Source organism: Schistocerca piceifrons, chromosome 2, assembly GCF_021461385.2.
Source record: "Schistocerca piceifrons isolate TAMUIC-IGC-003096 chromosome 2, iqSchPice1.1, whole genome shotgun sequence".
In the NCBI taxonomy this organism is placed as follows: Eukaryota; Metazoa; Arthropoda; class Insecta; order Orthoptera; family Acrididae; genus Schistocerca; species Schistocerca piceifrons.
Window position 1 is genome coordinate 40107278 of NC_060139.1, and position 14206 is coordinate 40121483.

A 14206-nucleotide genomic window follows, 5' to 3' on the forward strand; every position below is an offset into this window, starting at 1 on the left:
ACCGGAATCTAAAAACTCGATCTCCCCAACTGGAATACCTTCCCGTAATAAAAGTGCGGTACCTGTACTTTCCTCAGGAGCAACGTTTGATATGGTTTTAAAACCAGAGATGAGATTTAAAACAGTAACTTCCTGCAACAACACAATATCAGCGTCAGATTCGTATAGAAACTGCTGTAGGGCCGCAATTTTGAGATCAGATCGAATCTTATTTATGTTCAGGGAGACGAATTTGTACGCTTGTGCCATTATTACAGTGAGGTACGTAAAGGGTCACTAAACAACACTGGTCGCATTACAATGTCAGAGAAACTTCGGAATGGGCTGCATTGTCGGGAGGATCACGAACAGTCACTTGTGTGTCGTTGGGTTTGTTTTTCTTCCGTACTGCGTTGACGTTCGGTTGAACTGTGGTCCTACTACGTGCTCTGCTAGGGAACACATCGGCAGACGGAGGTGTGGGAGGGTCCTGAGTGACTTCGCAATCCATAACGTGATGTGACGCCTCAGCCATCTGATCTGCAGAAAGAACTGACTCAGAAGGTGGACAAGTTTGTTTGTTGTCACTAGCACGAACTTCGTGTTTGTTTGTAGACGGACTTTGACTTCCTTCAGTTTGTACACAAGTACTGCCTTCCTCGTTATGCTTATCGGAAGCACGCGCTTGTTGTGAGTCGGCCTGTGGTGACGTCGCGACTTCAGGCGGCGTGCTCGGCTGTTGTGGTGCCAAAGCTGCCTGTACGTCACTCGGAATGACGTCAATAGCCGCAGCGTCGACAGCTGCGTGCGACGGTTCAGAAAAACTTGAGTCAGTAACCGTAACCGGCATCTCTTTTGGGACGTCGAGTTCTAATTCCTGGAGAGCCTCGTCCGGACTATCATCATCACACGTTCTGCGCCGTTTGTGGCTCAGCAGCTGCACGTCAGATTTGGAGGAAGGCGTATCTGTAACCGGTTTTGAAGGAAAGGGTGGAAAGTCGGCAACAGGCAAACCAGGCTCCGGGGGCAATATTTCACTATCACGAGGGCGTTCGATGTCCGTGATTGGAGCCTCCCTAACAAGATCGGCCAATGTCAACTTTTTACGCTGTTCCAAAGTATTTTTGAGAACAAATACACGTTTAGGGCAGTTCGTACGCAAGTGGCCAGTTTCATTACAAATAAAGCATGTGCCTGGTTGCCCACTGTACGTGACATGAACTTTATACCCACAAACAATAAGATGGGAGGGGATATCTTGCTTGACGTGCATTTCGACTGACCGGACGCCACTAAAACACTGTAACCGATGTTGACTAGACCAACGTTCGTTACGGATTTGCTTGACCTCCCCATACTTCGTCAAAATCTCACGTAAATAACAGTTTTCAACTTCCGGCGGCAGGTTGTACACACGGACATTTTTGTATTCTACATCAGCATTGGATATGAGAACAGTACTCGCCGAGGCGTCACGATGACGGAACTCAGCTCGGCTACCATGTTTTAACAGAATCCTCTCCAGTAACACAGGGTTTAACAACTTGACGAAGAAACAGTAGAGATCTGTGTCGTAATAGGCAGTATGAACCTGGTCAGACGTAATACCAATGACATCCACTATGAAATCGTGAACTTCCATGGAACTCGGTTGAACATGACGTGTAGACTTGTCAAATTCGAAACACAGAGTACATTTCCTTGGGAACAACCTGGACGACATATCCACTTATTAAACGGTCGAGACCGCTAACACAAAACGTCACAAAACACTAAAAGTGAACTGACGGAAGCACAATACAGCAAATCTAGCAAACAACGTAAACAAAGAAAGTAGTCACGGCTTGCACACGCTATTGCGGAGCGAAGGCACAACACGTGCGACGTGCACGGCGTCGCAAGCGGAACTGCGACGGCCAATCTGACGCGTGGGCGCCAAATCTCTTCCACCGTCGTTTCTCGGTATATCTCCAGAGCCTGACTGCGAAATTAGCGTGTTTTTTTCTTGTGTGAAGGAAATACGTTGGTTTTAGAGTATTTAAAACGAGTTGTCAGATGTGAGGTTGCACCCCACCCTCACTTTCGGGAACCACAGCTTAAACATGGTGCCTTACACCATTGTTTTCCGTCGCCATCTGTCTTGAGTGGAACGAGCAGAACTGTAGTTATCAATATTCACACTGACGCAGAGAAAACAAAAAACGACAGAAGAGGCCGTTCCCTAGCAACGGCTACGCTGTGCATTTCGCCCTCAGGGGAAGCTAATGATAGGCTCCAGGCGAGCATCAAACTAACCAACTTAATATTGTGATACTTAGGCGCTTTCTACTTCTGGATTGGCACACACATGCTGAATCGTCTCTGGATCATCAGTAAGTACGTCACATTAGATATTTGTTTTATCGCCCTGCTGTAAATTAAAGGGCAGTTTTTCAACGGCTGTCAGTTCTGCTTCTAGCTACGCTACATCGCCCTAGCAGCACCTACGCACTGCGTTCAGATGTGCTCACCTCCGCCCTGGCGTTGAGCGCCTACAGCGCCGTCGCCTTCGGCCTCTGATGGCAGGAGGGTAGCCGACACATCAAGGCGTGGGTGGGACGCAGCACAACGCGGTGGTGGTGTAACGGTCAGCATGGTTGCTTCCCAAGCAGTTGATCCGGGTTCGATTCCCGGCCACCGCACAAAAGGTACTTTTTTCTTCTACGGGTATTCCACGTAACGAAACGCGATCTTCGAAACTGTGAACTGTCGCGGTACGAATAGTTTTCCTTCGCCCCTCGTCTCAGTCCGTGCTGCCAGGGCGCTAGTCTGCGGCTTTCGTTTCTCAGCATCGTGTGTCTCCATGTGTCGACTTGTCTCGACTTTGCTCGGCTGACGCGAAAGCTGACGCTTGGAAATGGGCATATATGTAGAGGGCAGGCGCGACAAACGACTGGGAGAGACCAAAAAACGACAAACACACGACAGAACCTTTCATTTTATTGTGGCCACAGATTCGCCCCTTAGTGTACCGAGAGGCAAGAGTGGCGTCAGCGTGCGGGACCGCATAATTATTGCTAAGCAACAACGAAGCCGAAGGAAAAATGCAAAATGAAAGAAGGCAACAGCACGTCGAGTTCCCAGCCGAGCACGCATCCATGTACTAACCACGGCCAACGATTCCTAACGCCGGTGAACAGACGAGAACCGCTGCACTACGCGCGGTGTGGCCGTTGGCGACAGTATCGCGCAACGTGTAGACACCTTACTTCTTGTGAAGATCGCTTGTTATTTACCTGGCAGTGTGTCGCTGGAGGAAGCATTGTCTTTTAGGGGAGAAAAATGAAATGGCACTTGGTGCGGTCGAATACGTGGCCTTTGTGTTCACAGCACGACGCTCTAACTTACTCAGCTATCGAGCTACGCAATGTGGCACGTCTGCAGTCCAATACCCGATCCACCGTCTCATCCACCTTTATTACTGCCCTGACACTCATTTACGCACATATCTGCTTTCGTTCACGTTTGCTCGCCTGATGCTTGGACCCCAAAAACCACAACCCAAAGATATCGTAAATGCCGTGAGAATAACCAAGACTCAGCAAACAAAAGAATGTTCGGCTACCGGGAATCGATTCCGGGCCTCGTGGCTGAAAGCCATGTCTCCTAACAGCTTTCCATTCTTTCAGGCCGCCAGACAATCAGACTTGCAAGGCAAGCACCATAGTCACTGCCGTTTCTCGTAGTATCTGTGGAACCTGTTCCCGCGTAATTTACTTGTTTTCCCGCATGTACGAAATTGGTAGTTTTGGAATATTTAAAATGCATTGTCAGATGTGGGGTTCGAACCCACGCTCCCCTTCGGGAACCAGAGCTTAAATCTGGCGCCTTAGACCGCTCGGAAAATCTGACGCGTGGGCGCCAGATCTCTTCCACCGTCGTTTCTCGGTATATCTCCAGAGCCTGACTGCGAAATTAGCGTGTTTTTTTCTTGTGTGAAGGAAATACGTTGGTTTTAGAGTATTTAAAACGAGTTGTCAGATGTGAGGTTGCACCCCACCCTCACTTTCGGGAACCACAGCTTAAACATGGTGCCTTACACCATTGTTTTCCGTCGCCATCTGTCTTGAGTGGAACGAGCAGAACTGTAGTTATCAATATTCACACTGACGCAGAGAAAACAAAAAACGACAGAAGAGGCCGTTCCCTAGCAACGGCTACGCTGTGCATTTCGCCCTCAGGGGAAGCTAATGATAGGCTCCAGGCGAGCATCAAACTAACCAACTTAATATTGTGATACTTAGGCGCTTTCTACTTCTGGATTGGCACACACATGCTGAATCGTCTCTGGATCATCAGTAAGTACGTCACATTAGATATTTGTTTTATCGCCCTGCTGTAAATTAAAGGGCAGTTTTTCAACGGCTGTCAGTTCTGCTTCTAGCTACGCTACATCGCCCTAGCAGCACCTACGCACTGCGTTCAGATGTGCTCACCTCCGCCCTGGCGTTGAGCGCCTACAGCGCCGTCGCCTTCGGCCTCTGATGGCAGGAGGGTAGCCGACACATCAAGGCGTGGGTGGGACGCAGCACAACGCGGTGGTGGTGTAACGGTCAGCATGGTTGCTTCCCAAGCAGTTGATCCGGGTTCGATTCCCGGCCACCGCACAAAAGGTACTTTTTTCTTCTACGGGTATTCCACGTAACGAAACGCGATCTTCGAAACTGTGAACTGTCGCGGTACGAATAGTTTTCCTTCGCCCCTCGTCTCAGTCCGTGCTGCCAGGGCGCTAGTCTGCGGCTTTCGTTTCTCAGCATCGTGTGTCTCCATGTGTCGACTTGTCTCGACTTTGCTCGGCTGACGCGAAAGCTGACGCTTGGAAATGGGCATATATGTAGAGGGCAGGCGCGACAAACGACTGGGAGAGACCAAAAAACGACAAACACACGACAGAACCTTTCATTTTATTGTGGCCACAGATTCGCCCCTTAGTGTACCGAGAGGCAAGAGTGGCGTCAGCGTGCGGGACCGCATAATTATTGCTAAGCAACAACGAAGCCGAAGGAAAAATGCAAAATGAAAGAAGGCAACAGCACGTCGAGTTCCCAGCCGAGCACGCATCCATGTACTAACCACGGCCAACGATTCCTAACGCCGGTGAACAGACGAGAACCGCTGCACTACGCGCGGTGTGGCCGTTGGCGACAGTATCGCGCAACGTGTAGACACCTTACTTCTTGTGAAGATCGCTTGTTATTTACCTGGCAGTGTGTCGCTGGAGGAAGCATTGTCTTTTAGGGGAGAAAAATGAAATGGCACTTGGTGCGGTCGAATACGTGGCCTTTGTGTTCACAGCACGACGCTCTAACTTACTCAGCTATCGAGCTACGCAATGTGGCACGTCTGCAGTCCAATACCCGATCCACCGTCTCATCCACCTTTATTACTGCCCTGACACTCATTTACGCACATATCTGCTTTCGTTCACGTTTGCTCGCCTGATGCTTGGACCCCAAAAACCACAACCCAAAGATATCGTAAATGCCGTGAGAATAACCAAGACTCAGCAAACAAAAGAATGTTCGGCTACCGGGAATCGATTCCGGGCCTCGTGGCTGAAAGCCATGTCTCCTAACAGCTTTCCATTCTTTCAGGCCGCCAGACAATCAGACTTGCAAGGCAAGCACCATAGTCACTGCCGTTTCTCGTAGTATCTGTGGAACCTGTTCCCGCGTAATTTACTTGTTTTCCCGCATGTACGAAATTGGTAGTTTTGGAATATTTAAAATGCATTGTCAGATGTGGGGTTCGAACCCACGCTCCCCTTCGGGAACCAGAGCTTAAATCTGGCGCCTTAGACCGCTCGGCCAATCTGACGCGTGGGCGCCAGATCTCTTCCACCGTCGTTTCTCGGTATATCTCCAGAGCCTGACTGCGAAATTAGCGTGTTTTTTTCTTGTGTGAAGGAAATACGTTGGTTTTAGAGTATTTAAAACGAGTTGTCAGATGTGAGGTTGCACCCCACCCTCACTTTCGGGAACCACAGCTTAAACATGGTGCCTTACACCATTGTTTTCCGTCGCCATCTGTCTTGAGTGGAACGAGCAGAACTGTAGTTATCAATATTCACACTGACGCAGAGAAAACAAATAACGACAGAAGAGGCCGTTCCCTAGCAACGGCTACGCTGTGCATTTCGCCCTCAGGGGAAGCTAATGATAGGCTCCAGGCGAGCATCAAACTAACCAACTTAATATTGTGATACTTAGGCGCTTTCTACTTCTGGATTGGCACACACATGCTGAATCGTCTCTGGATCATCAGTAAGTACGTCACATTAGATATTTGTTTTATCGCCCTGCTGTAAATTAAAGGGCAGTTTTTCAACGGCTGTCAGTTCTGCTTCTAGCTACGCTACATCGCCCTAGCAGCACCTACGCACTGCGTTCAGATGTGCTCACCTCCGCCCTGGCGTTGAGCGCCTACAGCGCCGTCGCCTTCGGCCTCTGATGGCAGGAGGGTAGCCGACACATCAAGGCGTGGGTGGGACGCAGCACAACGCGGTGGTGGTGTAACGGTCAGCATGGTTGCTTCCCAAGCAGTTAATCCGGGTTCGATTCCCGGCCACCGCACAAAAGGTACTTTTTTCTTCTACGGGTATTCCACGTAACGAAACGCGATCTTCGAAACTGTGAACTGTCGCGGTACGAATAGTTTTCCTTCGCCCCTCGTCTCAGTCCGTGCTGCCAGGGCGCTAGTCTGCGGCTTTCGTTTCTCAGCATCGTGTGTCTCCATGTGTCGACTTGTCTCGACTTTGCTCGGCTGACGCGAAAGCTGACGCTTGGAAATGGGCATATATGTAGAGGGCAGGCGCGACAAACGACTGGGAGAGACCAAAAAACGACAAACACACGACAGAACCTTTCATTTTATTGTGGCCACAGATTCGCCCCTTAGTGTACCGAGAGGCAAGAGTGGCGTCAGCGTGCGGGACCGCATAATTATTGCTAAGCAACAACGAAGCCGAAGGAAAAATGCAAAATGAAAGAAGGCAACAGCACGTCGAGTTCCCAGCCGAGCACGCATCCATGTACTAACCACGGCCAACGATTCCTAACGCCGGTGAACAGACGAGAACCGCTGCACTACGCGCGGTGTGGCCGTTGGCGACAGTATCGCGCAACGTGTAGACACCTTACTTCTTGTGAAGATCGCTTGTTATTTACCTGGCAGTGTGTCGCTGGAGGAAGCATTGTCTTTTAGGGGAGAAAAATGAAATGGCACTTGGTGCGGTCGAATACGTGGCCTTTGTGTTCACAGCACGACGCTCTAACTTACTCAGCTATCGAGCTACGCAATGTGGCACGTCTGCAGTCCAATACCCGATCCACCGTCTCATCCACCTTTATTACTGCCCTGACACTCATTTACGCACATATCTGCTTTCGTTCACGTTTGCTCGCCTGATGCTTGGACCCCAAAAACCACAACCCAAAGATATCGTAAATGCCGTGAGAATAACCAAGACTCAGCAAACAAAAGAATGTTCGGCTACCGGGAATCGATTCCGGGCCTCGTGGCTGAAAGCCATGTCTCCTAACAGCTTTCCATTCTTTCAGGCCGCCAGACAATCAGACTTGCAAGGCAAGCACCATAGTCACTGCCGTTTCTCGTAGTATCTGTGGAACCTGTTCCCGCGTAATTTACTTGTTTTCCCGCATGTACGAAATTGGTAGTTTTGGAATATTTAAAATGCATTGTCAGATGTGGGGTTCGAACCCACGCTCCCCTTCGGGAACCAGAGCTTAAATCTGGCGCCTTAGACCGCTCGGCCAATCTGACGCGTGGGCGCCAGATCTCTTCCACCGTCGTTTCTCGGTATATCTCCAGAGCCTGACTGCGAAATTAGCGTGTTTTTTTCTTGTGTGAAGGAAATACGTTGGTTTTAGAGTATTTAAAACGAGTTGTCAGATGTGAGGTTGCACCCCACCCTCACTTTCGGGAACCACAGCTTAAACATGGTGCCTTACACCATTGTTTTCCGTCGCCATCTGTCTTGAGTGGAACGAGCAGAACTGTAGTTATCAATATTCACACTGACGCAGAGAAAACAAAAAACGACAGAAGAGGCCGTTCCCTAGCAACGGCTACGCTGTGCATTTCGCCCTCAGGGGAAGCTAATGATAGGCTCCAGGCGAGCATCAAACTAACCAACTTAATATTGTGATACTTAGGCGCTTTCTACTTCTGGATTGGCACACACATGCTGAATCGTCTCTGGATCATCAGTAAGTACGTCACATTAGATATTTGTTTTATCGCCCTGCTGTAAATTAAAGGGCAGTTTTTCAACGGCTGTCAGTTCTGCTTCTAGCTACGCTACATCGCCCTAGCAGCACCTACGCACTGCGTTCAGATGTGCTCACCTCCGCCCTGGCGTTGAGCGCCTACAGCGCCGTCGCCTTCGGCCTCTGATGGCAGGAGGGTAGCCGACACATCAAGGCGTGGGTGGGACGCAGCACAACGCGGTGGTGGTGTAACGGTCAGCATGGTTGCTTCCCAAGCAGTTGATCCGGGTTCGATTCCCGGCCACCGCACAAAAGGTACTTTTTTCTTCTACGGGTATTCCACGTAACGAAACGCGATCTTCGAAACTGTGAACTGTCGCGGTACGAATAGTTTTCCTTCGCCCCTCGTCTCAGTCCGTGCTGCCAGGGCGCTAGTCTGCGGCTTTCGTTTCTCAGCATCGTGTGTCTCCATGTGTCGACTTGTCTCGACTTTGCTCGGCTGACGCGAAAGCTGACGCTTGGAAATGGGCATATATGTAGAGGGCAGGCGCGACAAACGACTGGGAGAGACCAAAAAACGACAAACACACGACAGAACCTTTCATTTTATTGTGGCCACAGATTCGCCCCTTAGTGTACCGAGAGGCAAGAGTGGCGTCAGCGTGCGGGACCGCATAATTATTGCTAAGCAACAACGAAGCCGAAGGAAAAATGCAAAATGAAAGAAGGCAACAGCACGTCGAGTTCCCAGCCGAGCACGCATCCATGTACTAACCACGGCCAACGATTCCTAACGCCGGTGAACAGACGAGAACCGCTGCACTACGCGCGGTGTGGCCGTTGGCGACAGTATCGCGCAACGTGTAGACACCTTACTTCTTGTGAAGATCGCTTGTTATTTACCTGGCAGTGTGTCGCTGGAGGAAGCATTGTCTTTTAGGGGAGAAAAATGAAATGGCACTTGGTGCGGTCGAATACGTGGCCTTTGTGTTCACAGCACGACGCTCTAACTTACTCAGCTATCGAGCTACGCAATGTGGCACGTCTGCAGTCCAATACCCGATCCACCGTCTCATCCACCTTTATTACTGCCCTGACACTCATTTACGCACATATCTGCTTTCGTTCACGTTTGCTCGCCTGATGCTTGGACCCCAAAAACCACAACCCAAAGATATCGTAAATGCCGTGAGAATAACCAAGACTCAGCAAACAAAAGAATGTTCGGCTACCGGGAATCGATTCCGGGCCTCGTGGCTGAAAGCCATGTCTCCTAACAGCTTTCCATTCTTTCAGGCCGCCAGACAATCAGACTTGCAAGGCAAGCACCATAGTCACTGCCGTTTCTCGTAGTATCTGTGGAACCTGTTCCCGCGTAATTTACTTGTTTTCCCGCATGTACGAAATTGGTAGTTTTGGAATATTTAAAATGCATTGTCAGATGTGGGGTTCGAACCCACGCTCCCCTTCGGGAACCAGAGCTTAAATCTGGCGCCTTAGACCGCTCGGCCAATCTGACGCGTGGGCGCCAGATCTCTTCCACCGTCGTTTCTCGGTATATCTCCAGAGCCTGACTGCGAAATTAGCGTGTTTTTTTCTTGTGTGAAGGAAATACGTTGGTTTTAGAGTATTTAAAACGAGTTGTCAGATGTGAGGTTGCACCCCACCCTCACTTTCGGGAACCACAGCTTAAACATGGTGCCTTACACCATTGTTTTCCGTCGCCATCTGTCTTGAGTGGAACGAGCAGAACTGTAGTTATCAATATTCACACTGACGCAGAGAAAACAAAAAACGACAGAAGAGGCCGTTCCCTAGCAACGGCTACGCTGTGCATTTCGCCCTCAGGGGAAGCTAATGATAGGCTCCAGGCGAGCATCAAACTAACCAACTTAATATTGTGATACTTAGGCGCTTTCTACTTCTGGATTGGCACACACATGCTGAATCGTCTCTGGATCATCAGTAAGTACGTCACATTAGATATTTGTTTTATCGCCCTGCTGTAAATTAAAGGGCAGTTTTTCAACGGCTGTCAGTTCTGCTTCTAGCTACGCTACATCGCCCTAGCAGCACCTACGCACTGCGTTCAGATGTGCTCACCTCCGCCCTGGCGTTGAGCGCCTACAGCGCCGTCGCCTTCGGCCTCTGATGGCAGGAGGGTAGCCGACACATCAAGGCGTGGGTGGGACGCAGCACAACGCGGTGGTGGTGTAACGGTCAGCATGGTTGCTTCCCAAGCAGTTGATCCGGGTTCGATTCCCGGCCACCGCACAAAAGGTACTTTTTTCTTCTACGGGTATTCCACGTAACGAAACGCGATCTTCGAAACTGTGAACTGTCGCGGTACGAATAGTTTTCCTTCGCCCCTCGTCTCAGTCCGTGCTGCCAGGGCGCTAGTCTGCGGCTTTCGTTTCTCAGCATCGTGTGTCTCCATGTGTCGACTTGTCTCGACTTTGCTCGGCTGACGCGAAAGCTGACGCTTGGAAATGGGCATATATGTAGAGGGCAGGCGCGACAAACGACTGGGAGAGACCAAAAAACGACAAACACACGACAGAACCTTTCATTTTATTGTGGCCACAGATTCGCCCCTTAGTGTACCGAGAGGCAAGAGTGGCGTCAGCGTGCGGGACCGCATAATTATTGCTAAGCAACAACGAAGCCGAAGGAAAAATGCAAAATGAAAGAAGGCAACAGCACGTCGAGTTCCCAGCCGAGCACGCATCCATGTACTAACCACGGCCAACGATTCCTAACGCCGGTGAACAGACGAGAACCGCTGCACTACGCGCGGTGTGGCCGTTGGCGACAGTATCGCGCAACGTGTAGACACCTTACTTCTTGTGAAGATCGCTTGTTATTTACCTGGCAGTGTGTCGCTGGAGGAAGCATTGTCTTTTAGGGGAGAAAAATGAAATGGCACTTGGTGCGGTCGAATACGTGGCCTTTGTGTTCACAGCACGACGCTCTAACTTACTCAGCTATCGAGCTACGCAATGTGGCACGTCTGCAGTCCAATACCCGATCCACCGTCTCATCCACCTTTATTACTGCCCTGACACTCATTTACGCACATATCTGCTTTCGTTCACGTTTGCTCGCCTGATGCTTGGACCCCAAAAACCACAACCCAAAGATATCGTAAATGCCGTGAGAATAACCAAGACTCAGCAAACAAAAGAATGTTCGGCTACCGGGAATCGATTCCGGGCCTCGTGGCTGAAAGCCATGTCTCCTAACAGCTTTCCATTCTTTCAGGCCGCCAGACAATCAGACTTGCAAGGCAAGCACCATAGTCACTGCCGTTTCTCGTAGTATCTGTGGAACCTGTTCCCGCGTAATTTACTTGTTTTCCCGCATGTACGAAATTGGTAGTTTTGGAATATTTAAAATGCATTGTCAGATGTGGGGTTCGAACCCACGCTCCCCTTCGGGAACCAGAGCTTAAATCTGGCGCCTTAGACCGCTCGGCCAATCTGACGCGTGGGCGCCAGATCTCTTCCACCGTCGTTTCTCGGTATATCTCCAGAGCCTGACTGCGAAATTAGCGTGTTTTTTTCTTGTGTGAAGGAAATACGTTGGTTTTAGAGTATTTAAAACGAGTTGTCAGATGTGAGGTTGCACCCCACCCTCACTTTCGGGAACCACAGCTTAAACATGGTGCCTTACACCATTGTTTTCCGTCGCCATCTGTCTTGAGTGGAACGAGCAGAACTGTAGTTATCAATATTCACACTGACGCAGAGAAAACAAAAAACGACAGAAGAGGCCGTTCCCTAGCAACGGCTACGCTGTGCATTTCGCCCTCAGGGGAAGCTAATGATAGGCTCCAGGCGAGCATCAAACTAACCAACTTAATATTGTGATACTTAGGCGCTTTCTACTTCTGGATTGGCACACACATGCTGAATCGTCTCTGGATCATCAGTAAGTACGTCACATTAGATATTTGTTTTATCGCCCTGCTGTAAATTAAAGGGCAGTTTTTCAACGGCTGTCAGTTCTGCTTCTAGCTACGCTACATCGCCCTAGCAGCACCTACGCACTGCGTTCAGATGTGCTCACCTCCGCCCTGGCGTTGAGCGCCTACAGCGCCGTCGCCTTCGGCCTCTGATGGCAGGAGGGTAGCCGACACATCAAGGCGTGGGTGGGACGCAGCACAACGCGGTGGTGGTGTAACGGTCAGCATGGTTGCTTCCCAAGCAGTTGATCCGGGTTCGATTCCCGGCCACCGCACAAAAGGTACTTTTTTCTTCTACGGGTATTCCACGTAACGAAACGCGATCTTCGAAACTGTGAACTGTCGCGGTACGAATAGTTTTCCTTCGCCCCTCGTCTCAGTCCGTGCTGCCAGGGCGCTAGTCTGCGGCTTTCGTTTCTCAGCATCGTGTGTCTCCATGTGTCGACTTGTCTCGACTTTGCTCGGCTGACGCGAAAGCTGACGCTTGGAAATGGGCATATATGTAGAGGGCAGGCGCGACAAACGACTGGGAGAGACCAAAAAACGACAAACACACGACAGAACCTTTCATTTTATTGTGGCCACAGATTCGCCCCTTAGTGTACCGAGAGGCAAGAGTGGCGTCAGCGTGCGGGACCGCATAATTATTGCTAAGCAACAACGAAGCCGAAGGAAAAATGCAAAATGAAAGAAGGCAACAGCACGTCGAGTTCCCAGCCGAGCACGCATCCATGTACTAACCACGGCCAACGATTCCTAACGCCGGTGAACAGACGAGAACCGCTGCACTACGCGCGGTGTGGCCGTTGGCGACAGTATCGCGCAACGTGTAGACACCTTACTTCTTGTGAAGATCGCTTGTTATTTACCTGGCAGTGTGTCGCTGGAGGAAGCATTGTCTTTTAGGGGAGAAAAATGAAATGGCACTTGGTGCGGTCGAATACGTGGCCTTTGTGTTCACAGCACGACGCTCTAACTTACTCAGCTATCGAGCTACGCAATGTGGCACGTCTGCAGTCCAATACCCGATCCACCGTCTCATCCACCTTTATTACTGCCCTGACACTCATTTACGCACATATCTGCTTTCGTTCACGTTTGCTCGCCTGATGCTTGGACCCCAAAAACCACAACCCAAAGATATCGTAAATGCCGTGAGAATAACCAAGACTCAGCAAACAAAAGAATGTTCGGCTACCGGGAATCGATTCCGGGCCTCGTGGCTGAAAGCCATGTCTCCTAACAGCTTTCCATTCTTTCAGGCCGCCAGACAATCAGACTTGCAAGGCAAGCACCATAGTCACTGCCGTTTCTCGTAGTATCTGTGGAACCTGTTCCCGCGTAATTTACTTGTTTTCCCGCATGTACGAAATTGGTAGTTTTGGAATATTTAAAATGCATTGTCAGATGTGGGGTTCGAACCCACGCTCCCCTTCGGGAACCAGAGCTTAAATCTGGCGCCTTAGACCGCTCGGCCAATCTGACGCGTGGGCGCCAGATCTCTTCCACCGTCGTTTCTCGGTATATCTCCAGAGCCTGACTGCGAAATTAGCGTGTTTTTTTCTTGTGTGAAGGAAATACGTTGGTTTTAGAGTATTTAAAACGAGTTGTCAGATGTGAGGTTGCACCCCACCCTCACTTTCGGGAACCACAGCTTAAACATGGTGCCTTACACCATTGTTTTCCGTCGCCATCTGTCTTGAGTGGAACGAGCAGAACTGTAGTTATCAATATTCACACTGACGCAGAGAAAACAAAAAACGACAGAAGAGGCCGTTCCCTAGCAACGGCTACGCTGTGCATTTCGCCCTCAGGGGAAGCTAATGATAGGCTCCAGGCGAGCATCAAACTAACCAACTTAATATTGTGATACTTAGGCGCTTTCTACTTCTGGATTGGCACACACATGCTGAATCGTCTCTGGATCATCAGTAAGTACGTCACATTAGATATTTGTTTTATCGCCCTGCTGTAAATTAAAGGGCAGTTTTTCAAC

The 14206-nt window shown here is 50.0% G+C and overlaps 12 non-coding genes across 12 annotated transcripts; 6 read left to right on the plus strand and 6 right to left on the minus strand.

The window, feature by feature from the left end:
- Window positions 1-2588: 2588 nt before the first annotated feature.
- Window positions 2589-2660, plus strand: Trnag-ccc. The gene has a single exon. It is a non-coding gene; the product is annotated as a tRNA-Gly (tRNA).
- A 1126-nt stretch (window positions 2661-3786) lies between these two features.
- Window positions 3787-3870, minus strand: Trnal-uaa. Its single transcript has one exon. It is a non-coding gene; the product is annotated as a tRNA-Leu (tRNA).
- Window positions 3871-4553: 683 nt separating this feature from the next.
- On the plus strand, window positions 4554-4625 carry Trnag-ccc. Its single transcript has one exon. It is a non-coding gene; the product is annotated as a tRNA-Gly (tRNA).
- A 1126-nt stretch (window positions 4626-5751) lies between these two features.
- Window positions 5752-5835, minus strand: Trnal-uaa. The gene has a single exon. It is a non-coding gene; the product is annotated as a tRNA-Leu (tRNA).
- Window positions 5836-6518: 683 nt separating this feature from the next.
- Window positions 6519-6590, plus strand: Trnag-ccc. Its single transcript has one exon. It is a non-coding gene; the product is annotated as a tRNA-Gly (tRNA).
- Window positions 6591-7716: 1126 nt separating this feature from the next.
- Window positions 7717-7800, minus strand: Trnal-uaa. The gene has a single exon. It is a non-coding gene; the product is annotated as a tRNA-Leu (tRNA).
- A 683-nt stretch (window positions 7801-8483) lies between these two features.
- Trnag-ccc lies at window positions 8484-8555 on the plus strand. Its single transcript has one exon. It is a non-coding gene; the product is annotated as a tRNA-Gly (tRNA).
- Window positions 8556-9681: 1126 nt separating this feature from the next.
- On the minus strand, window positions 9682-9765 carry Trnal-uaa. Its single transcript has one exon. It is a non-coding gene; the product is annotated as a tRNA-Leu (tRNA).
- A 683-nt stretch (window positions 9766-10448) lies between these two features.
- On the plus strand, window positions 10449-10520 carry Trnag-ccc. The gene has a single exon. It is a non-coding gene; the product is annotated as a tRNA-Gly (tRNA).
- A 1126-nt stretch (window positions 10521-11646) lies between these two features.
- On the minus strand, window positions 11647-11730 carry Trnal-uaa. Its single transcript has one exon. It is a non-coding gene; the product is annotated as a tRNA-Leu (tRNA).
- A 683-nt stretch (window positions 11731-12413) lies between these two features.
- Window positions 12414-12485, plus strand: Trnag-ccc. The gene has a single exon. It is a non-coding gene; the product is annotated as a tRNA-Gly (tRNA).
- A 1126-nt stretch (window positions 12486-13611) lies between these two features.
- On the minus strand, window positions 13612-13695 carry Trnal-uaa. Its single transcript has one exon. It is a non-coding gene; the product is annotated as a tRNA-Leu (tRNA).
- Between the last annotated feature and the right edge of the window lie 511 nt (window positions 13696-14206).